We start from the raw sequence: 26,122 nt of genomic DNA, 5'->3' as shown, positions 1-26,122 counted from the left end.
ACAGTTTAATTATACTTGGTTCTTTTGTTAATATGTAGAACCAATTCGGATAAAAAACATGCTAATTAAAACTAAATAGATTTAGGCAAACCATAATCAACAATATTCGAAACAGATTTTGTTCAGTGCATCCACTGGTGTGAACCGACCTCAACCACAAACAACATTCTGCTGCGATCACCAAGAAAAAAGAAAGCACAAAGCATATTTCAAGACAACAAGACGTCACTGGACGTGTCAGTCAATTTTCCGGTTTGGCGACAAAAAGAGAAGACCAAAGGTGAGTCGTCATTGTTCGCCGCGTGCACATCAGAAAAGCACCAAAAACCGCTCTGCGGGGGCAAAGTGCAAGTTTACTTTACGGTTTCACGGAACCGAGTGCTGAAAGTTGTGCTGTTTAGTTTGGGTGGCCTAGTGCGTGTTGGCAAAACGTACGGAATAACTGCATGTCCGATTATCGATAGCCGCAAATTTAGTCCCGTTATTCAGTCGGAAATTTTCAACCGCGTGTTCGGTAATTCGGTGAAAAAGAGCATCACAAAACTGATCCCGAAGGTACTCGCCCGGAGGCTTTTGGGAAACACGGCCAGAATCAAGCAGAAGGGCAAAACACCATTCCACGGACCATCCGGCAAGCGAGGTAAAAGTTTTATTTTCATTTTTATGAGAGAAACTAAGTTCTCTATCCCCTTCGACACAGCCAACGCACAAAGCCACAAGCCAACAGCAAACATAGCGCGAGGATTACTTCCTTCGTGCAATTTAAGCAAAGACACAACATCCAGGAGTCAGGTAAAAAAATCAGTAAATTCAAATTATTTAAAAGGAGGCTGATCTTCCTTTTCCTGCTCCATCAGCACACACGCCAAGACATCGGCCAATGACGCATGACAAAAGAAAGCTACCGTTAGCAAAGACAAGCAAAGAATAAGAAGACACATTTGCCAAAGAGCCCCTCATTGAAGGCTTTGTGTAGGACGAGCGAAGGTGGACAACCGAAGACGAGGTCGGTTCGGACTGGGAGCCAATAAGGTGCAACGCATGATGACCTGCAGCATGTTTTAAGGAAGCTCCTGCCGGAAGAACATCGTCGATAGATCGAGCATTAGAAGAACTACTCCCAGGCACTAGTCGCCGAGATTGCATCAATTCGGCGAAGCAAATCGTTGCTGTGAGGTCTGGGAGCAGCTACACTGGGATGTCGACAATCGTGAGCCACACCGAGATGGAAGGAGGAAGCCAGCCAGCCTTTGGTGTCCTGATGACATCGTCCGCCTGTGAACGAGATTTTGTGCTGGTAGCCAACTCCACTAGCATGTCGGTGTCCTGCAGAACTGTATGCATGTAAGTTCCCAGTGTTGATATTAGTATTGTTGCCCTCTCGCCCAATCATTATGTTTTTCATTGACTGCCCAAGGAGGCAAATTAAGAGGGAGGTTTGACCTCATGAAAATCTATCAAATAAAGCATGTAAAATTAAATAAAATTTGTTTGCCCTCCATGAGCTAGCCGGAGGCTTGAAGGAAGAAATCTTCTACATCCTTTTCCTTCAGCCAAATCAAATTGTATAGGGCCTTCAAGAGAGGAAGCAGCCGCTTTTGGAGGTAGTCTTTCATGTTCACCTGTCCGTTCATCGTGTCCTGGATCACGAAAGGTGCTCTCCGCTTCCCGCACGTGCAGATGGCTTTCCAAATCAGGAATTTATTCGCAAATTTGGACATCTTCTGAGTGCGAACATGCTCCAGAACGCTGAGCTTATCCTTGGCCGTGAAAAGCGGGTTGCCGGGGATCTGTTTGAAGTCGGCCTTCACATATGTTTCGTCGTTCATGATGCAGCATTCAATTTCCGTCAGCATGTTGAGGTACAACTTACTGGCACGGGTTTTGGCAGACTTGTTCTGCTCCTCATCGCGATTAGAGGCCTTTTGTACCTTGAACGTTCGAAACCCATGCCTTAGTTTTGGCTTTCTGGACAAAACTTCGGGTTTCGGTTGAAGGCCCCAGCTAAGCGGTTGTGATTTTTGGTGTTGTACGGAATACTTTTTCCTTCACTTCTGGGCTTCCGATCGATGATCAATCGTTCCTCGAACCGCTCAATCACTCGCGATTCCCAACGTTTTAGCGATGGAACGTTGCGAGAGAACCTTGTTGCGCAATATTTTATCACGCACGAGCTGATCTTTCTACTCCATTTCCGCGAGTTTTGATCACAGGACTTAAAAACTTGCAGAATGTAAACAATGCACTATGAACTCCACCCAGATTTTCATTAAATTCTACCCAACGGTTTAATAGTTAGAGTAATTTCATTGTGTGGCCCTTCAAAAAATATCTGCATTTAGGAAAAAAAAAGTTATGTAGTAAAATTTGCGAGAAAACAGTTACATTTGAGCACCTGCAACGGTACTGGCGTAAATATTGGTTTTAGGTACACCAGTTTTAGCACAATTTCAAATTTTGGAATCGGCTAAAACACGCGCTCCCCACCGATGTGAGAGCAAATTTTAAACGGATACACTTTCATTGTAGACACCCAACAATTGAGAAGAAAAAAACCCATTTAATCAGAAAAAATACATAAGTTTGAGTTTTACACAATCTAAAATTTCAGAACTCATTCTACGAATATTATTTTTGCCAGAACGGTCATTTTAATTATTCTACCAGGATTTCGTTACAAAAGTGTGTATTTTAAAAACTATTCATTTGATTGAAAAACTTTCTATGGAGGAAATGAAGGTGTCAATATGACATTTAATGTAAAAAAAAAACTATCAATGATTTCAGGAAATCTTTTTTTCATAAAATCTCTTTTTTTTTATCTTTGCATACTTTTTTCAGTCATATATTGATTTTTTTTTACCACAGAAGCAAAACCTTTGTAAAATCATGATATTTTACACAAACTCACCTGGAAAAAGCAATTGGAATCTGGTTTGAACCTTTTCATGAGTAGGCATCTCGAAGAATTTGATCTCTTAAATCCGGTTTTAACATTAATTTTTTTGTCCATCAGAATACATCTGTCATATTGCGTAAAAACCGGATGCACAGATTGCGATCTTTGGAACTAATCATTATTAGTTATTTAATTGGTGTCTACGGCAACACTTTTTGCCTGCCGGAAATGGATTTTTTGCATTATTTAGGGAGTCTGCATTCTGTTATCCCCAATAACCATAGACTTTTTACCATATTTAAGATAAAGGGTTGAACTCAGATGGTTGGATTGAGCTTCGTGTGGATCCTAGAGTGATTCCTTATACTTCTTAACCATTTGGTCCGAAAAAAAATCAGAAAAAATCAACAGTTCATGAGCAACAATGTAGAATTTTCGAGGCGCAAAATGCGTAAAAGGAGCAAATTTGTGCAAAATTATTTTTACCATGTCTTTTTGCATCGTAAATATCTCAAACACACGTTAACTTAAAAATCTATCAAAAATAGGCAAAGTAGTCCTTTTCATAACCAACACAACGCTATTAAAGTTAAAGTCAGAGCTCTATTAACGAAGCTATCACCGAAATAAAGTGCCCGGATACTAAATAATCATAGCCTTAATCGATCAATTTTGACTATTCGAACGGACTAAACAGCTATTTATTTATTGATACTAAGTCAAAAATAGTGTGACATGCATTATTTATACTGGATATGGTTTTTATTAACATCTTTTCTCAATTTATGTTACGTATAGGTTGATTGAAGTGAAAAAAAAACTTTCAAATAATATCCAAAAAGAAGCAATTATCACACCCAATGTTACCCGAACATGTGTGAAAATAATCATCGTTGGCTAAAATTTTCTCACCGTGAACCCAAACGTCAAAATCTATCCGTCGTATTTCTTAGAATCCTGTTTCAAACTTGCATGAATTTGGAACAAAGGCGTATAACGGTTGGGAATTTTGAAATCGATAACTGTGCTAAAACAGCAATTTAAGCCACCGGTGCCAGGCGGACTGTTTTAGCGTGGTCCAAAACCGTGTTTTCCATACGCCGTTGGGACCGACCTTATGCGTCATGTAAAATTTAAAACACGTCATTTCAAACACATTTTAATTTCTTCACTAACTGAATTTACTCAATCATTCAAAAGAGTAATAATTTTTTTAGGATTCAGATTATTCATCAAATTTGTAGTGAATAAAGCACTGAAAATTTTGAATGATTAATATCGGATAGAGTGAGGGTTTCCTAAAACTTAGTTATACATTTGAAATAAACTATGCTCCTATGAAAATTGAAGAGGGTTAGATCGCAACTTGCAAACATAAATATCATTAAACAACGAAAAAAAAATATTGTCATTTCGATTTAAAATTCCAAAGTTTGAAAAATAAGTTGAAAATACAAAATACAACCAAAAGAAGATTTATAAAAAACATTAGTAATCCAAAGAAGAAATTTTAATAGAGAATTAAGAATTCAGCTATAAAATTTCTATGTTTCCATTTGAGTGAAAAATTCCAATTGAATTTTGTAACGAAAAATAACGAAAAAATACTCAAGAAAATTGTGATGTAACTGAGTCGGCTAGTCAATTGCCCCCTGATCCGAGGTTCGTGAGTTCGAGCCCTAGGGAACACGTCGGAAACAGTTGTGTGTTTTTTTAGTAGCTGTCCGCCAGCTGCAACGATGATATAAAGTCGCGAATGACAAATTAATTACTTTATTCGAAACAAAAAAAAATGATACTCAGTTAAAATGCGCCCAAAGCAAAAATTGGGAAAACTTTAAGAAACTATTTCTTATTTTTAAATTCCATTCAGACATTCCATTGAAAAATTGCTGACGATTGCCAAATCTTCGAAAACAGCCTACGGGCATGGTTGGAAACGTGTCGCGTGCCTGCCCTGCCAGTTTGTAGAACCATGTGTTCTTACATGTCATATTTCCTTGATAATGGCCCTTTTCGACTTGCACCATGATGGGTCGATAAAAGTTTCCCATCTCTGAATGAATCCGATGGATGGATGGATGGAAGTGCCCCGTTCAGAAGAAATAAAAACAAAGCGTCCCCACACGAAAGAAGAAGCTAGTGGGTAGCAGGTCGCATTGAAAATATTATTTGCGGGCCGCCTTGTTTCGTCCAAGCCAAAATGTTGGCAATAAATATATTTGAGCTATCCTTTGGAGTTTTTCGACGAGGGAACTGAAAGTGCGGGATGTGTGTTTAGGAAGTATGTTTGTACACAGGAACAGCAAAAAAAAATCGTTCATCACCCCATTCTGACGCCCTGCTTCCGTTTTTACGACCGTGTTAAATCATCTTATCAAATTTTATTGCCTTCTGCAACTTGCTCTTTTTTTATTTTCTCTAATTTATTGTCCGAAAACGGCAGATATTTTGATTCAGGCGCATTTCATCTTGCTAAATATGAGAGTGTTTTTTCCTTTATTTTCTCGAAACCAGTAGCCTCCGGACTGACCATCTTCATTGACCCTTCAGGACAACATAAAACGGAATCTTGAAGCGTCTCTACAAGGAAGAAAAATCTTTTAAACGGCGCAATATTTGACTCGGCACAGTAAATTATAATATCATTCAATATGTCAAAACACTCTTCCAAACGCTGCGGAACTCAACATTCACGGTAATTTCAGATTGATATCTAGAAAATTTGGAATATTTTCACCCTTACTTCCCCTAAAAAAAATAGGTTACGTTTTACGATAGGCAAACCTGGTGGCGTCTTCGGCAGGAATTTTTGTTGCAGAACTAAAAAACGTGCTACGCTCTGGAACCATCCCGTTTTCATCCGGCTTGGAAGTAGTGAAGCTTCAAAGAGACAGACTGTTTCTGTTTCTGCTGTTTTTTTTTATTTCCAGGATAATACGTGAGTGAATCTGCTGCACACATAATATGGAGGAAAAAAATGAACCTTCTTAAAGAAGGCTTCTTTTACGACTGCAGCAGCACTTGCTCCTCGCTCGATAAGATAAGGAAGATGATGGGCGCTAGAACAGGGTTGAGCAACCTTTTGAACCAACGGGCCAATTTAAATTTGAAATTTTGTCGGCGGGCCGCACTGATAATAACTTTTTTTTTTTTTTTCAATAATAAGCAGAGCTTCGTGGCATTTTTATAACCGAAAGTTTTTAGCGAAAACAAATCTGAAAAAGGAAAGATAAATCGAATTCACTTTTTTAACATCAGAAATTCAACACGACATTTTGAATACCCGATATTGAGAAGGTGTATCATTAACTGTTTGACATTTTTCAATTCTCTCGATTTTTTTTAAATTACTTCTTGGCAAACATTCGTTCATAAAACATTTTTTTAAAACCGATGGTACTACAACTCGTCATCACTTCCATTTAAAAATCTCCTGGAGCCTCCCACAGTGATAACTTAAAGTGTGAAAAATATGTATTCGAAGAAATTGCTGTCTTCTTAGCGTTGGAAGTTGAATCGCTAATTGACTTTGTAGGATTTTTTTCCACAGTTAAAACTTGTCCTCAAAGCCTAGATTTTCTCCTTCAAACGGTAAAACCCCCGTTTTTTAAATTGAAATTGAACAGGGTGGTCAAAATCACAGAAAAAATTTCAATTTCACATATTTTTAAGCAATTATCTACAAAACTACATTCTTAATTCTAGAATTTTTATGCAGATTTTTTAATTTTTTCATCTTATTTAGATATTATTGGGATATAATTTCTCTAGTAATATAATGACTTTGGTAATGGGGAATGCGATTGAAAAGTGAAATAACTCAATTTATCGATGTTTGTTATAAATTTTCTATCAAATTTCTAAAAAAACATCACAGATAATTCTCAAAGACCTTTTGGGTCGAATCACAGAATTTCAGATATCTATTGCTTTTATCAAAAACTTTGATTTTTGTCGGTAACTTTGATGCCGGATAATTCAAGTTGATAAAAAATTCAAAAACGTTCACCCAGTCATTATTATTAAACTTTCGTAATTTTCGCCAATATTCAGAAATAAAAAATATTTCACAAGGTTTTGGTTTTAATTTTTTCCAGTATTTTAATGCTAACCGAACCATCCTTTTTGCCGAATTCGATAGAATAATTTAAAAATATTTTCTGCTGAGCATATTTTTTATCATAAAACTTTATTTTTACTTGAAACGAAAATAATGACTTGACTAACGGGCTTCGAAATTCCTTTGATTATGTGTAGCTTCCGAATTTTAGCTGCTCTTCCTCACTTTAATGGATTTTGTTTTTCAAATTTGAAGGAGTTGAATTATTAGGAAAAATGTATCCTGATTCCTGAATAATAAAAAAAAAAAACTCCAATATTACATTATGCCAATAAACAATATTGCATTTATGCCTTAAACAGAACATAATAAATGCTTTAAAAGCTAGGGAAAAGGTCAACGATCTGAATGACTATTGGGAAAATGCATATAAGCGCATATTTGACCATGTCATATTCATTTTTCCTAGTAATCCATTGAAGAAAAAAGTTTAGGCATGAACATTTGAAAAAAGCTTCGCGGGCCGCACATAAGGGTCTCGCGGGCCACATGCGGCCCGCGGGCCGCGGGTTGCTCACCCCTGCGCTAGAAGATTCCTAGCACAAAAAATTTGCATGTGTCATTCGATATTATTCTAAGTTTTACTTCCCGGAAGGGATTCCTAGAAGATATGCAGAAAGGTTTTTTTTAAACAAGGATTGCGGTTGATTTTTATTTAAGGATCTATGGAAATTTTTCAATAAGAATAAGACCAATTAAGAAGCTTGATAGCTAGATTTTTTCTTGAAAAGCATTTGTTTTCTAAAAAATTAAGGTTTGTTTTCAAACTACTCAAAAGTGCTCACGGCTTCGTGTGCGGAAATAAACTCCGCGTATGTACCTACAGAAGGTACGAGGGAAATTGAAAAGAAAACAGGAAAACCATCAGGTTGTTGTCCTACGTAAAAGAGGACTGAATCAATCATTGTACATTTTCAAAAATAGTGACGCTTCGTAAGATATTTTCAAGAATGTTAACCTCTGCATTTTTTTTAAACAAAGAGTTCTATGTAAAAAGTTTTTAATTGAAAAAACTGTAATATGAAGTACTTTTTTTAAATACTTGGCATGAAAAAGAAAAAAGTATCTTAGTTATTTGCCACTATAAACATCCAATCTTTTCCAGAAATTTTGTGTGTTCTCGTATCCTAACAGGTTGCTCACAACAAAAAAAAATCTCCTCAAGCTAGATATTCCTATTTTTTCATATATTTGATCCAAATTGCAATTCGTAGAAAAAAAAAATCAGTGTTTCACAATGGTAGACCCGAGATCCCAAGGAATTTTCAAGGTGGCAATCAAAGCCGGAACACTGGAGCATAAAAATCGTTTACCAGAAATTGCAAAGCGTAACCGGGAAAGTGTAGTTTTGGCTTCACTTTTTGCTCCCTTGCACCTGACACTTGGAAGTTTCGATTCAAGGAGTAGGATTTAAATTCTCTTTCAAAACATGGATACAGGATGGATTCTTTTGCTCTTTTAGAAAGAAAAAAAAACTGAGAAAACCAGACGCCGTCTCGCACTTTACTTTTATGGATAAAGTTTATAATTTTCTTCAATCCTGTTCTGTCATAGCGTTAAATGGGGAAGAACAAGGTCAGTTTATCTATATTGGCAAAACTCGATATAAGTTTAAAATTTTTGTTTGTACATTTATATATTTGAGTTGCTCAGAGCCATAGAGGAATAAGTGCAAAAGTCATTTTTCATTATTTTTACAAGCAAAAATCTATAATTGTAACATTTCCGTTAATTTTAATTTTATCATGTGACATTAAACGCAAAAGATACAGATACAAAAGAGGAATGCAGCGAGGAGTTTCCTTTTAATAGCTTTATAGAATTCGGGTATGAAGTAATAATGTAAATTTGTAAAGAAAAAATTTTGAAAACAAATAAAAAAAATGGATTGATCTCACCCGAAAGATCCACAGTTTGACCACTGACCACACTGACATGAAACTTAGAACAAAAATTCAACCAGTTTCTGTCTATACTGACGGCAGGTGGCGAACCTGAAAAATTTGACAAAAAATGCCCTGTAGGAAAAACGGTCCTGTTTAGCCCGATTTACGTTACTTCCACAGGCCAATCTTTGCCACCGTTGACCTTTCCCAGTTGTTCACAGACAATGTTTCACAATTTTCACTGAACCTTAAGCTCGGCTCCTGTTCCTTCAAACTGTGATTTTTATACTGTTTTTTTTTATATCATCATGATGATGTAGAAAATTTTCGGAAAAGGCTGTCAAACACGTCTTCAAACGATCGATGCTTACTTAGATCCCTTACAATTTCATCTTGTATTGTCAACTTTACTCAATTTAACTGAACTTTAATTTTTGAAAATGATACTTAATGAAAAAAAAACAGAGTGAATCTAGATTATGGTGGAGTTTTGGAGCATAATGCGGCGCTTTAAAATTTTTATATTTATGTGATAAATTTACAAACAGACCATAATTTTTAAGTTCATTAATTTAGGTGAATCTGAAATTTTTTATCTCAAAATTTAACTTGTTCAAATTTCCATTCGAACACACGTTTTCCCCTAAAATCGAGCGATATGTTAAAAAAAATCATTATGACAATCGACAATGCATCAGAAAATGCACAAAAATGATTGAAACAGGTGTAAAATTCATTGCTGAATCGAATGATGTTCACCGCTTAGCATTAAGTTGACGAGAAGAGCCTCAATCACCCCGATTTCTCCTAAATTCATCCAATTTTTTTTGAAAAATACATGATTACAAACAAGAAATGAATTCAAGAGATGCAAAAAACATTGTTTCGGGTGTAACACTTACAGCTGAATCAAGTGATGTTCACCGCTAAACGTGAAGTTGACGAGAAGACCCTCAATCAACCCGATTTCCCCTAAATTCATGCAATTTATTCAAAAATAACATTTTAACAAACGAAAATGCTATTAAACAGATGAAAAAAAAACGTTGAATCAGGTGGTGGTGGTTGGATTATACTTTGTTTGACTGCATTTCTTTTTTCAAAAAATTCTTATTTTTAGAGGAAAATAGGCAAAATGAACCGCTTTTCTTAGTTAAAACAGAAATAGTGCAAAAAGCGACATGGTGAGCTAGAGAATAAATAAATTTACAAAAAAATATAATTCATGATAAAAAATTGTTGGATTATACTTTGTTTGACTGCATTTCTTTGAAAAATTTCTTTTTTTTAGGGGAAAAGAGGCAAAATGAACCGCTTTTCGTTGTTAAAACAAAAATTGGAATGTACCAATCGATTCAGCCAACATTTTTACGTAAAAAAGTATGGTTTACATGACTTTTTTTGTTTCAAGGTACAATTGGAATTATAACTTTACACCTTAAAATGGGGGAAATCGGGCAAAACGAGACGTTCAGAGTCTTTTAATCAGAAAGCTGTGTGGACCATTCGATTCCTCGTGTTTTTTACATAAGAAATGATAGCATACCAGGATTTAGTACTGTTTAGGCGATCGTCACAGTAATAGATACATACCTTTTTTTGATCAAAAATCCCCACTGTGCAACGGGTGGATTTTGTCAAAAAGGACATCAACCCATACAACTGCCCTCAATTCCGCCCTTTGAAAAAATTTTGCAATTGTCAAACAGAAGATGAAAAAGAATGGTAGGAAGACTCGGGATGCAACAGAGATGAAGAAAAAAATGGTCGCTGAGGTCAGCAAATAGGGTGTCTAAACTATGATGAGTGATCCTCCGGAAGAGAATTTATTTTCCGCAGATGGATCGATTTCAGGGTACGATCGTAATCCTCCGGAGGCGATCCGGTCAGGTCAGTATACTATCAGATTTAAAAAAAAAAATAACTATAAAAACATAATTTATTTTGACAGGAACTGCGAAAACGCGTCAGACCGGATGCTGTGGCCTCTCCGCTTCGTTGCCTAGAGAAACTGAAAAAGATCGATGCCAACCGATAATGACGGGATTCGCTCCAAAAAACCTGCTGGCCTTCAGCAGGGTTAGATTTTCCGGGTTATTTAATCCTTTATGATTTATATGACCCCTAAAATTGATGGATTGATGCTTAAAGTACTGTACATAAACTGGAAGTTGACCATTTGACGAATAGAACCCCGCAGCTGTATCATGTTGGTTAGCAGGCCCGTGCGAAGGCCTCGTCCATGGGGGGGGTTTTCAAAATTCAAAATTTAGCCGAAAATAATATCAATACCAAAAATATACCATAAATAAGGTAATTGATTTCTCAACAAATTCTTACTTATGATCAACCCACAAACTTAAAAAATAATAAATTTTACTGATAAAATAAATCAAAATTTTATGGAGAATTAATCACCGTAATTTATGTTTGTTACTTTAATTTATAGGCCTTATCGGTGAAAGGTGATGTAGGGACACCTAAAGATTATGAAATTTTTATAGATGGGTAGAAGGTTATTTCATAATCTTCAGATGTCCCTGCTAAAAAGGACATCACATTTCACCGATAAGGCCGATAAATTAAAGTAACATAAATCAAAATTTTCAAAACAAATCAGAATGCTTGTTTCAAATCAAAATGATGTTCCTTATTCGAAACTAGAAATTTCCTTTAAAATGAATTTAAAGCAGAAAAGTTTTCAAATTTGCAATCAATGTTTCCGAAACACCAGAAAAAGAATAAAAATCAAAATTTTGACTGAAGCTTCGGGCACAAGAGGCACAGAAATAGAATAGATAAAATATAACACCAGTTTTAAAAAGAAAATCTGAATTCTCAAATAAATGTTAGATCAGGTTAAAAATTGACCATTATTAAAAATTGTTAGAAATGTTAAAATTATCACTATTTACTATTGATTTTAATTTACATTAATTTTCTTCATTTTCAGTGGAAGGAATGATTAAAAATTCCGCTGTACTTTCTTCAACAAACAAATAAAAAAAATAACGATTTGAAATGTGGGAATCAGGAAAAAAAAACAATTTTGAACTTAGAAGAATTTATTCAATAGTTGATAACTGAATTTTATTTGGAAGAAGAAGGAAACATTTCAGTTTATTTCAAGACTGCCAGTGAACAAGTCAAAGATAAAACCCTTTTCTATTTTAAAATTCTTCCAGTTAGTAAAGTAAAAAGATTAAAAAGTTCTGAAGTTCAAAATAATAGCTCTTCATATTTAAAGTACAACATGTTCAATTATACTGACAAATTACAGATTGTGAAATGATCAAAAAGAAATTGAAAAAATAAAAATAAAATTAATGTTTTCTTATTAATATTGAATGCACAGAGTTTATATCAGTGATTGAATTTTGCTGAGCATGAATTGATCAACCATCTCTCGCTCAACGGTTTACTCGGAAGCAAAGGTTGCTTTGAGGCAGCGAAAACGACAAAACCGATGATGCATACGCTCTCACATGGCCCATCTTCAAGAAGCAATATACATTCGAGGCAGCGAATCCAAAAAACCAAACGAATGGCTCTCACTCATCTCCTGTTACATTCTTGAAGGAGCCGAATTTAAAAGGCAGAGCAAACCCGAGTCTCCTCGTTTGTGCCTGGATCGAATACCCGAAGTTTTTCTGCTATTGCTATTATTGCACAGCAACCGCACGCAGGCAGCAAGTTTTTTCGTTTCTTTTCCTCCCCTCTCCTTGCTCCATACGTTGCGGGCCTATGCTATGCAATAAGTTCGGTTCTCCTCAACGAAAGCTATCGGCTTGAGTCCATCAAATTCAATAACGTAAATGAGTATGTGTGCCTCGTTTACTTCATGCATCATGTAGCGACCGAACGTTGAGAGAGTTCGTTCTGAGCAGCGAACGGATAGTGTCTCTCGGAGCAGATCCTCCTCATGGGGGGAGGTTTGAATGAATGTATATGTATCGTCTCCTGTATTACTATACGAGGCCTCAAAGTGTGTATTTTGAATGTCTCTGATGAGAAAATGGTTGAGGATTTCAATCACTGGTTTATATAGATTAAGTTAACATTGGCATAAAAATTTAACTTTTAAGTTGCTACTTGAAATAATTTTCGAACTTTCTAAAGATAAGTTAACAATTATGATCGATTAAAAAAATGATTTAATATTATATTTAGTTTATTAAAATAAAAAAAATAAAATTTATAAATTTATAAGTTTATAAATTTTTAACAGAAGTTTTAAGAGTTTAAAATTTCTAGCTCTGTATATTTTGTCGGTTTCAATTGGAATATTGGGTCCTGGAAAGGACGGAAGGTGAAAACTATATTTTTCTTATTACAGATTTAGTTCCAAAGGCTTCCAAGAAAATAATGATTTCAGAACACAAAAATTTTTAATTAAAAAAAACAAAAACAAAATAGTTTAATATTAAAATTCGGTGAATGTATTTGAAAATTAAAACAAAATATGAAGAAGAAAATGATTAGTTTTTAAACATTTTAGAATATTTCTTCTTTTATAAACTTGTCTTACCATTTTAAAAACTAATAAATAGAATTCAATTGAATCAAAGAAACAGCATTTGGGTGCCTATAATTGAATAATTTATTTGGTAGATTTAAGCGCATTATTTTTGTTTTGTTTGCTTAGTTTTTTGCTTTGAAAATATCTAAAACTCAATTTGATTTAAAACTTCATTCAACGCTTTCGAATGTGATGTTGAGCATATAGAAGAAAAAGAAACAAAAAATAAAATTGAGACTGTAATTGGTTTCGTGAAGAACATTTCATATCAGCAAGATGTTTTGTAAATCAAAATTTTTAGTAATAAAGTAGAGAATACTAGGTTTTAGATTTAATTTTGCTTATTCTGATGACCATCATGAGTCATGTTACAGTCATGATACATGGCTGTTAATTTTATAAAATTAATATTTGGTGAATCAATTTTGATGTTAAAATGGTTGATATTTCAAACTCACAATTTGTTTCATTACACTTCTCAATAAAAATTCATTCTAAAGACGAGGTAGTGTTTTTGAATGTCAAGTTTAGGGTTTCAATAAAAAATGTTGATTGAATTGCAAATCGAAATTTACAATAAAAAAATAGCTTGAATTCGTGAACGGCAATATAAATGTAATTTCGTTAAATGAAATGTCTCCAGTGTAGGGTGAGTTAATACTTATTTCTGCCGGAGGCGAGAAAAATTTCTGACTTTCATGTTAACACTTATTTCACACCTTCTAAGATCAAGTTATTTCTCTTAACTACGGTGAAAATTTTGCTTGGAAAAAATCTCCATGGGGGGGGGGGGGGGGGTTAAACCCCTAAAACCCCCCCCGTTCGCACGGCCTTGTTGGTTAGAGTGTCCATTTCCCGGCCATTTTCTCATTCCCGGGAATCGGGAAATCGTGTGGCCTATTTCCCGGGAATTCCCGGGATCCCGGGAAAAATTCAAAATCATGTAAAATATATGCACTTCGATTCAAATATACATAGCTTATCGAACCTTTCATGCATACGAGCCCATAATTTGTTCAAAATGTAAACTTAACAATGTTTCTTTTAACTTATTTTTAATCAAATTGATCAAACTGTTTCAACAATGATAAATTAAAAACAGTCTAACGAACAATAAAATAATCTGAATAAGTCAAATGAAAAATTCATCCATGCTACTAGGGGTTGATAAAAAAATTATGTTTTTATTTGTTTGATTATTCCAATAATTTTTCGTTTTTCTCAACACTTTACATATTTACTCTTCATATGAAAAAAAAAGAATATATTCTTCAATTTGAGGTTTTGAAGTTCATCTGGCTTCCAAAGCCAAAGGGAAACAAGTGCATGAATGTTATTTTCGAGAAAACACAATATTTCTACCTGGTGCGCGATTTTTCATATATTTTTCGAACTTTTGTGGGTTTTCGTTCAATAAATACGGCGTGATTAACCCTCATCCGCATTAGATTTCATTACCCTAATCAGCACTTGTGGGGTCAATTTGACACCACAAGCTCAAATCGTTATAACTTTTGATGTATTAGACCGATTTAAACAAAACTTACATCAAAAGAAACCTTGTAATGTCAGTAAAATATGTTTCGAACATTATATACAGCTAAAGTTACAAGTTTTCTCGTTATTCAGCATGAAAGAAAAAAAATCCGAAAAAAACATGCCTTACGAAAACTGCTGTAGTTCATATGTTACACGTCCAAAAAAATATTTACCTTATGCATATGAAAGCTGAAGTTAATGCCTATATCATGAAGACAATAAATATTTTTTTAAATTTTTCTTAATGAAATGGTCACAAAAAGTTCAAAAAAGTGGTCTAAAAAACCTACTTTTCATTCGATTGCTAGTAAATACTGTTTGAGCGATGGTAGAGTTTTAAAAAAATATGAATACAAAATGCATTAAAATTCCAACATTTTGCTGTCTTTAGATTTTGGATGCAACAAAAATTGAATTTACTGGAATTTTTCAAAGTTCACTACTTTGCGCGATTTTTTTACAAATTGAAATTTCATCTGTTTTTGTGGTCCACCGTCAGGTTGTACCCGGATTATCAGTGCTTTTACTTTGTTTGGACCAACCAAGAATATATTCATAGGAAAGCACATTTAATCTTCATTCTAGTGAGGTGCAACAAATCACGCTGTGAGATTTCACAAAAATATGAAAATTATAAACGTAAAATCATTCCTGAATTTATAGAACTACAAGCAGCCGTCCAGCAAAACGTGTTTGTTTGCTCTCCGAGTAGGTACGGTGGGTGGTGATTCGGGCAGAGAGCGAAGCCGAAAGACGAAATAATGATGCGTGTCGTGAATAGCAAATGCAAACTACTCTCAATAGAATATTTTCAACCAAGAAATGTACGACACGCATCATTATTTCGTTTGTCGGCTTCGCTCTCTGCCCGAATCACCACCCACCGTACCTACTCGGAGAGCAAACAAACACGTTTTGCTGGACGAGGTGCTTGTAGTTCTAGAAATTCAGGAATGATTTTACGTTTATAATTTTCATATTTTTGTGAAATCTCACAGCGTGAATTGCAGCACCTCACTAGAATGAAGATTAAATGTGCTTTCCAATGAATATACTCTTGGTTGGTCCAAACAAAGTAAAAACACTGATAATCCGGGTACAACCTGACGGTGGACCACAAAAAGAGATGAAATTTCAATTTGTAAAAAAATCGCGCAGAGTAGTGAACTTTGAAAAATTCCAGTAAATTCAATTTTTGTTGCATCAAAAATCTAAAGACAGCAAAATGTTGGAATTTTAATGTATTTTGTAGTCATATTTTTTCCAAAACTCTACCATCGCTCAAACAGTATTTACTAGCAATCGAATGAAAAGTAGGTTTTTTAGACCACTTTTTTGAACTTTTTGTGACCATTTCATTAAAAAAAATTTAAAAAAATATTTCTTGTCTTCATGATGTAGACATTAACTTCAGCTTTCATATGCATAAGGCAAATATTTTTTTGGACGTGTAACATATGAACTACAGCAGTTTTCGTGAGGCATGTTTTTTCAGATTTTTTTTCTTTCATGCTGAATAACGAGAAAATTTGTAACTTTAGCTGTATATAATGTTCTAAACATATTTTACTGACATTACAAGGTTTCTATTGATATAAGTTTTATATGAAGTTTATAATAATTCAAACGACTTAAATAGATTTTACTGTTGTGGTGTCAAAATGACACCAAAAGTCGGAACAGGGAGTTTTTTTGTCCAGGCTTCCAGGGTTCGTCCATAAAAAAAGTAAAGATGCAATATTGAAGAACTTTTGAATTCATTTAGGGTCCCCGAAGAAATTTTTGTATTTTGAAGCTTCTGAAAAAAGTTACAAGCCTTCAAACTTGCAATGGTGTCAAAATGACACCCTAATGCGGATGAGGGTTAAAAAATGATCACGGAGGCTTTCAGACTTTTCCAAAGAAATAATTTCATACATGTCGGGAATTCCCGGGAATGAAACTACGATTCCCGGGAATCGGGAATTCTCGAATTTTTAAAATTCCCGGGAATTTCCGACCGGGAAATCACGGGACGGACATTCTATTGTTGATACGTAAATAGAATTTCGTTTATTACCTAACAAACAATTTAAAGTCTGAAAGGTACTACAAATAAAATAGTGACTTTTACTTTTGGTTTTAGGATTACAAAGAAAATATACAGGCGACTGGCCGAAAATATCACCTATTTGAGCCAAGACGAGCAAGTTAAAAAGGAAACAGATAGAAAGGCTACTGACCGTTTCAATCTGGATGCGCATATTCGCATTATATGAGGACGACTAAGGTGAGTTGACCCGAAATCCCTGTTTTAGTTTTAATAAATTATAGTTAGGATTTGGAAAAGAAATATTAGGTTGGATGTCTCAAAGCTAAGGGCCCAGAAAAATTTCTGTGCTTAAAGATTCAAAGTGTATAAGGGATCAATCTATTTAACTGATGGCTTTCGTTTAAATATGAACCACAAATTGCTTTACAAAAATCCAAATCGATCAGAACTTAATGATAAAATTCAATCTTCGCTTGGTCAACACTTCCCAGAAACAACGATATGAAGTGAAGTGGCTATCGAGTACCAAGGTACCGAATACCTTAGTGTACTAATGAAGAACCTCAGTAGTATCCGAAATTTTCAAGAATTTGATGCACGCAAAATAAATAATTAGCACGTAACGGCTACGTGAAAAACTCATGATTTTTATCCTATTGATTTTCACGAAAAAGCTATGGGAAGATTATGTAGCACGTCACTATAAGAATTTGTGATTCATTAAACTCACTACATATTACATACATATTACGTGAATTTTTAATGAGTTCAACGCGATGTGATGGTGAACGCTACGTAGAATGTATTTAGTATTGACATGATTTATTAGGATTTGCTCCTTTTCTGTTTTCAATCATAATAATAGAAATCCAACTAATTTTCTTCGAAAATAAGATTTATTTATTAGTTTAAAAGTACCATAAATGTACACTATCACTACACTTATTGCGTTATGAAATGAATCCTTAATTCTGGGGAAGGGTGGGGGGTCTCTTACCAGCGAATTGGGTCGTTAAATTCTGTTAAAAATTCAAAAATTATTGAATAAAAAAGAATCCATTAAATAAATAATTAATAAATTACCTTGTTATAACCATGCAGCAGCACAAATTTCGAAGCGAAAAGTTATCAGCAATATATCAATATGACCTGACCAAATAAAACGATAGATAAAAAAATAATTTAAAAATAATATTAAGAAAATCGCAACACTTATTTATCAATTTTTTTCGAACGTTTTATTTTCCAACGAATTGTCAATTCAGCTTATTTATCCTACGGCACGAAAAAATCCCGTAAAATTAAATTCTAAATTCTTTTGCGTGTGGAAACCGGAAACTTCCCGGATGTAGACGGAAGAAAACTAGTACTGGTCCGGTCCCGAACTGAGTCAAGTCTCCAGGAAGCAATAAATACTTTATTGTGAAAACAGATCAATAAACACATTGTAATGTAATTCCTTTTAAATGTTGTCATTTAGACCCTTTAATCCGAATAAAATCCCAAATTTTTACGATTTTTTGAGTTTACGCAACGGCGAGATAACCAGGAAAAACTTTCTGCTGAGTAAAGTGCATTTAACTTCACGTAGAGTTAAACACGCTGAACTTAGAGTTGAGTTTAATGCATTAAACTTAACGTTGAGTCCCTACACTTTTTGTCCGAGATGCGTACAAAAAACTTACTGTGAAGTTTATTTTTTTTACCGTGTTAACTTGCAGGATGTAAACAATGCACTATGAACTAAAATCAACCAAATTTTCATTAAATTCTACCCAACGTTTAAAAAGTTAGAGCAATTTCATAAGTACGTCTCGGTGGTCGAGTGGTTAGCGTGCCCGCATAGATCCTACCTACCTACCTAAGGGTCCAGCGCCGATTGACCGGCGCATAGGGCTGAGATAAAAGATCTCCACTGCTGGCGATCCGGAGCCAGCGTCTTCACTTGCTGCCAGCCAAGGTTCTCGTCAACTGTGCGGATTTCAGCGGCTAGACTGCGCCGCCACGAGCTTTTGGGCCTGCCTCTTCTTCGATGCCCATCTGGATTCCAGTCAAGCGCTTCTCTGCAAATCTCGTTTTCATCTCTTCGCAGCGTGTGCCCAATCCATCTCCACTTACGTTCTCGAATCTCCCGCATAGATCAGTATCATAAAATAACCGTTACTGTAATCTTTCTCCTGAGACACCCAAAAGATTACCCTAATGATTATCAGATTATTCAAGTATGATTATATGAATCGTTTTGGGTATCGTTTGGACACACTTTACGATACAGTGAACGGGTTGTTAAGTAGAGTTACGATTCAACAACGATTCAAATGCAACGAACCGGTTGGATCATACATGTTTTCTTTTGTTAATAAACTACCCATAAAACGAGGATGATACGATGTATCTTCAATTATTAATAATAAGATCAATAAAAATAAATAAAAGTTCGTGTTATTAGGGTTTGTTTATTCAACATTTAATCACAACATATTATAAAAATCACACTACACCAAAAACGTACACTTAAAAAGCGGTTCCACTAAGGCAGTATGTTCCCGAGATGCTGAGATGGTGCCGAGGATGTAGACCGGAAGGGTTGGTGTTACCTATAGTGGCCAAAGTGTTGCTACCGTTTCCATCTTTATTTTTCTGCGCTCCCGTCGGATTCGTTTATCGCAGTTCCAGTTGCGATTTTGCGCCCTCGTCTGAAGCTGCCAAAAATTGCTTTACAGCTCCTGGAAGAAAACATATTTTTAATATGCATCCTTTTTTGGTTACTATTACTTTAAATATAAGTTACTCACCATTACCATCAGAGCAGGTGCCATCTCCGAATGTTCCGATTTCTTGAAAATAGTCCCGATGAGTCCCGGGAGATTTTTTCACAACCCGGGCCAACTCAGCCACGTGTTTTGACATGACAGCAGAAAAATTGATGGCGTGTTGCAAAAAAACTCAATTTGTTTTCAGGACCATTGATTGAATCTTTCAAAAATAATTCGTTATCGCGTTTTATCGCGTTGCAAAAATTATCTTTTTGGGTTTTAGAATATCAATCGTATCTTTCGGAAATAATATTTTTCTGTTCTAGCAAAGACACATTGAGCCAAGATGCTATTTGACACGTTACTATTAATGTAATCAGAATGGAATAATACGGACGTTTAGGTGTATCATACTTTACTATGCGGGTGGTAAGACGGTAATCGCTAGGTCCACTGATGGCATGGGTTCGATTCCCATCTCGGTACTGGGTGTTAAATGTTAATCTTAAGTTGTCCACGTCATTTATTCAGTCTGTAAAGCCTAAATCGGCTAAGACGGTGTATGTCTTTTTTTCAATTTCATAATGTGGCAATTTCATCGTGGACACCCTTTAGTAGTGTAATGTTTACATGTTCAGATTTATTGACAATCTGTTCAATGGTTTTTGAAAAAGCGTTCAATAAAGAAATGTTCGACCAAAATTATTGCGCGTTGGGGGTGACCTAGAACGGCGTGCTGTAATTTGAATGAAAGCTAATATTGAATGATTTCTTAAAGGCAAGGAATGAGGGAGGTTTTAATAAAGTTAAATCCAAGAAGAAGTTAAGGAATGTCAATTTTTCTGTCTGGTTCGTCACACAGATAAAAAGGCTTTAGTCTACAAGTTATAAAATTTTATCAACGGTGAGATAAACAAAATACGGTGGTCAAATCGTGTGAAAACAGTTGAACTTTTAAGCTGGCACCTGGCAGATTTCCAACAAAAAAAATTTTCGTTATCAAGTAACGCATGGATTGCTAGTACCTAATGTGACTGACAATTTGTGAAAGCTGCAACTCAGTTAGTGGTGCACAAAGATGTCACAATTAAACCTAATACGCTCTTGAGCGTCATTATAACACTGGTCCATCTTCAGGGTTCATGTATCGTTCTAACTGTTGTAGAATTTTAACTTAAAATTACACGTTGTCCGAAAATGCAAAAAACGGTGAGTTGCTAAATTTTCATATAAAGATATGATGAAAATAGGAAAAGGGGATCATGTATCTTCATTCTCCACTACTTAAAGAAACTTTTTTTTTTATTTTTCGTTAAACGTTATTTCCAAGGGTTTAAAAGATACAGAACAGTGCACCGAATATGTTCTGATTCATCCTGTTAATTCACAACGATTGTGACTCTGTAACAAGTGTGTCAAAGATTATTTTGTGAAAAGAAATTTAAAATTTAGAAATTTATATTAATTTTTGAGAACCACTCGATCTAAAACTATGAGCCTTTGAACCATATGAATGAAATAAGTTGAAAATTATGCCAAAGCAGATTGGCAAGAAGGCAAATAAAAACTTTATTGAAAACTATTTTGTTTTGTATGGTAATGTGAAATTTGTTGGTGAGTTTTCATTTTTCTAAGGAACTTTATGATTTATTACTCCATTCCTCAACTAGAGAAAAAAATATTAACTATTTTTTATGGGGAAATTCCTTTTTTTGTAGAAAGCCTAATGTCTCCAGTGCGATAACTTTATTTTTATTATGAATTCATACCTGATTTCCACTTGAGCGTATACAGACAGCTAACCCGAAAATTAAAAGATAACATTTCGATGCAAACGACCACGTGTCGTGATATGATATAACTACCACTTTTTCCCTCAGAAAGATTTTTCCCGAGCACCAGATAACATGCCCCAGAGAGGCTCGCGTAGGATTTTTAACTGTTAATTGGCGTGGCTCATGCATGCATAATTTTTATTCAAAACTCTCGAGGGCAGAATGGTTTGGCAGATAAAACCAGATAGCCACTCAGTGCTTTGTTTTAGTTGGTTTGCTATCTTTAGCTTAATTTAAAATTTCATGTGAGCTGATACCTTCAATGAGAGGGAGGCTACTTAGGATGCTGACAAACTCGAAAAATACCTGTATGCCGATAAGGTTCAGTTCTGTAGTCCGATAAGGAATGCTAATGAGAAGCTTTGGAAAAAGTGAGGTTTTTAAACACGAGAAAAAGTGAACTTGGTTTTTAATGCACATTACTGAGAACGTTCAAGGAAGGGCCTGGAAACCTTATCAGTTTCATGGTAGAACTAAAGGTTTTTGAATGAAACATTCAAACAGCGTAATTTCCTGTTAGTATGCTCGAAAAAAATGCGTTCAGAAACCCGTTGGATTGGTTTCTCCTCTTCCAAACGATAGTCTAGAAAATCTGACTTTAACCAGATTCAAATTTTATAACCGGAGCTAAGAATTCACATAGCTAGATAAATTCCAATTTTCTCAGTCATTCAGTCTTCAGAGGAAAAATTAACGACTCAGATTTCTAAATTTTTAAAACTTTTATTCATAAATTCTCCTTCTAAGACGCCTCGATTTACTAAATTTATTTTGGTCAATGACAATAATGAAGATGGGATGTGTTCCTCGCTTTCCTCCTTCAGTATTTGTACTCGAAACGAAACCCCTTATAAAAAAATCTACCCTGTTCATAGCTGCTCTCTATCGTTCAGGTGGAGTGATAAAATCGTGAAACAGTATTTCGATGCGCTGTTCCATCGTTCCAGAAGAATAAAATGTAGTACAGGTATAGAGTGAAATAGAGCACACCGCATTATCCCATCAACGGAAAACGGCAGTCAAAGACGGAGAAGCACAAGGAAATAGGATTGGGCGGGGGTGTAAAATATGCTAAAATGTGTTACCTTTTAGCAGGGCGCTTTTGTCGATGGTCCGGAATGATTTTACAGTCAATAAAGTGATGCACGATTTGGTGATGTGGCGGGTGTTTTTTTTTCTTCCACCCCAGGTTAACACCATCAATGATGCACTCAGGCACACAACTCGATCGTCCTGTCATCACTTGTCTATACTTTGGACTCGAAATTTTGTAGCTTTCCAAACACGTGGAACGTGTCGACAAAATGGAGTGAAAAGCTTTTTGATCAAACGTTATGATGATATTTTTTTTGCTTTGGTGCTTTTTATCCGGCAATGAGGTTTCGATTTTTATTGTTGCACTTAGCGTGGTGAGGTGAGAATTGGATTAAAATAAATCGGATTCCGGAACTCTAACGCATTAAAGGACCGTGTTGCGGAAACAAAGTTCCGAAACAACTGACAAATAAATTTGAAACGAATGTCTACAAATAACTTGAATAAAAAGATTTTGAAATTCACACCAAGAGACGAAATTTTCACATTTATAATTTTAGAGTGGGAACTTAGAGGGGGAACTTGTTTACTACCGGACATTTAAGGTAACTTCAAAAATAACTTTTTGTTAATATTAGTTCCTCTACTGATTTGAAGAGTATCAATAATTTGATCACTAAACTGTATCAGGAAAAAAATCAATTTACAACATGTTCATGTGGTAAGAGAATTCTTTTTATGTTAGTTTTCACTTATTTCCAAAAGTGTTGTCTACGGTCGGACACTACGAATTACTTCACTAAAGTTGGAACCAATGGCATTCTTTCTCAAAAGTCACAAATACAAATACAAAAAATACAAGTACAATTTTTTACATTTTTCGAAGTCGTGAAAAATTTACCCAGTTTGACGGATTGGCTTAATGATATCCCCTACAAACTTCATATCGCTTTTGTTTTTCAATACCAACACTGTTTGTGTAAAAATATTTTTTCGGACAATCACCAATTTTTTTTGCCAAAAAGGGGAATAAGGGCAAAACGAGCACCCAGGGCATAATGAGCAGTCCTTTTTTCTACAAAAGTACGTATTTTCTTAAACAAATTTTCATGAGGATTTGTTTCGTACTACCTATAGCATTAATTTTACACCAAAAAAGAAATATCCTTTTCATCTTTACACAAATATTAAATAATAACCAGCTAGGTTCTCAAGTGACGAAAAAATTATAATTTTTGAGCACCAACAAATTTACACATTGTTTCTCAATTTTCACCATCATAAAATATTTATTTTTCACTTTAATCAATTTTAAAACGCGTTTTTACTTAAATTTGTTGACCTGGGGCGAACAGAGCACTATTAATCAGGGCAAGAGGAGCGCTTTCTGCAGTATAATCTAGCAGCGAATTTAACTCGATAACTCAACTGAATCATAGAGCTACAGTTTCATATGTCGATTTGGCCTATTGGTAAGGTGTCGGAGAGGTAATCAGTAGACTCGAGTTCGATTCCTGTTCGAGGGGATTTGCATCGGTCATGAATGATAAATGAAAAAAAAAAGTCGCCTTGAACAGGAATCGAACTCGAGTCTTCTGATTACCTCTCCGACACCTTACCAATAGGCCAGATGAAACAAATCAAGCTGTAGCTCTATTATTCAGTTGACTTCATCGGGTCGAATTCGCTGCTAGATTCCCCGGCAGAAAACGCTCATCTTGCCTTGATTAATGGTGCTTATACTGCCCCAGGGGGGTTCTCATTATGCCTCTACAGTGGCTAATTTTCAGCTTTCAGCAAAAAATTTAAAATGCATTTTTAAATGTTTTTATCTACTTTTTCAAGTTTCATCCAATCAGGCGATAGACTATTTGAGTGTCTGCGCACGAAACAATGATGTAATTCACATATTAGAGCTGTTCTCTATGGATAAATAAGCGTTTTCCTTAAGGTGGCGATTATGCCCTTATCTCCCCTACTGTTTTTCAGTTCATGACACACACAACGCCACAAATTGTCGAAAATGGGGGGCCTCTTCAAACTTTTTGAGAGGAATTCAATGCATCGTGAGTTGCACCTCATGTGCTTTACATAAGGTGCGGAGATATTTTGATGCTGTCACAAATACATCAGTATCTTCAGACTGGTGTGCGTGTAATGCGGTCTGATTCGCATCAATGACGTCATAAGAGTTTGTTTAATGAAAAAATGACCAAGTGCTGCATAAAATCCTGCAAAATTTTGCATGTCGACGCTAAGAAGCAAAATAGAACAGTGAGTTTTCATCAGCTATCGAAGGAACCCTTGGTATCTGGTAAGTATTTCTAACTTAGGCCATTATCGCAATATTCTTTATGTTTCGTTTTTTCTCTCAGCTTTGCCATCCGTTCGTTGCCCTCCAACTGAGTCTACTCGATCCATCAGAGCTAAAGTGAGGAACCGGAAGCAAGTGGTCGAAGAACTTCTACAGAGAAATGCAAACTTGGGGATCAGTTGAAGTCATCGCCCTCGATTACAATAAAGGATCTTCTAAGATGGTTATTCCACGACGACGGAACAATCCACGGTAAAAAAACGCGTTCTGTAACAACCGAATCACGCTAAAAAAAGCCATTCAATACTCATTTTGAGATGGGAAATTCACTCAACAAGGATATATGTTTCACCTTTTATACGAGTGTTCACTATTTTCAGTATTATAGTACTTTAATCAAGTTAATTTGACAACTTTTCTAGTAAACTGTATTACGCACTGCAGCCCCGATGATGTTATGACGTCATCACTGTTATACACACAATGTTTACGTTTTTTCGATCACCTATACCACGGCAAACCGAGTTCATCCACACCTCTACATCTAGCTCATGGAGTTGCACCGGGGTGAAGAATGCGTTATGACGTCACGAAAATTAATTTCCATTTTTTCGGAAACGTTATGACTTCTTACTTCAACACTATTATAGATTTACTTCAATACAAGTTTTACATAACAATGTGCTTCAATAAATGAATTCAATTATTAAATTTTTAACGAAACTTAGAAACTAATAATAGAAACAAAACCGCGCTTGTTGAACACTTGATTCGATAATAAACAAACTATTATTAACATGAAATCCTCATCGATTTAAAAAAAAATCTTTGTGAATCATAAAGCAGGTAGTTATCAGTGATTTGAAAAAAATCTTGCAAAAAGATTAAGGTCTACTATTTTATAATAAAAAAACGCGCTTATAGCTTCTATTACTTGTTGGCATTATGTTCAAACGAAATATGTATCCATGGAATATCTGATTGAGATTCAAAAAATCCTTAAACACGGTAAATTTTAAAGAGAAGAGAAGAGAACTTTTTAAAAATAAATTTCTAATAAAATAATTCTAAAAAAAACTGTCCTTTATTGAAATTTCCACCCCAAAGAATGTTACTTAAGCTTAGTTCTTTTAGAAATGGGACCCCTTCTTTTACTGATAAGAGCTCATTTACTTGTAACCCGA

General features: G+C 35.1%; 2 long non-coding RNA genes across 2 annotated transcripts; one reads left to right on the top strand and one right to left on the bottom strand.

Moving 5' to 3' along the window:
* Window positions 1-263: 263 nt before the first annotated feature.
* On the top strand, window positions 264-18,382 carry LOC129758306 (uncharacterized). The gene is made up of 5 exons (XR_008739942.1): window positions 264-640; window positions 701-792; window positions 858-1,344; window positions 17,092-17,235; window positions 18,264-18,382. It is a non-coding gene; the product is annotated as an uncharacterized LOC129758306 (long non-coding RNA).
* Window positions 5,282-5,824, bottom strand: LOC129758308 (uncharacterized). Its single transcript, XR_008739943.1, has 2 exons — window positions 5,687-5,824; window positions 5,282-5,482 (listed from the first exon to the last, which is right to left on the bottom strand). It is a non-coding gene; the product is annotated as an uncharacterized LOC129758308 (long non-coding RNA).
* Window positions 18,383-26,122: the final 7,740 nt, after the last annotated feature.

The sequence above is a fragment of the Uranotaenia lowii genome, chromosome 3, assembly GCF_029784155.1.
Source record: "Uranotaenia lowii strain MFRU-FL chromosome 3, ASM2978415v1, whole genome shotgun sequence".
NCBI classification, from domain to species: Eukaryota; Metazoa; Arthropoda; class Insecta; order Diptera; family Culicidae; genus Uranotaenia; species Uranotaenia lowii.
Note: the sequence above shows the minus strand (reverse complement) of the source record. Positions and strands in the feature narration are given on the sequence as shown.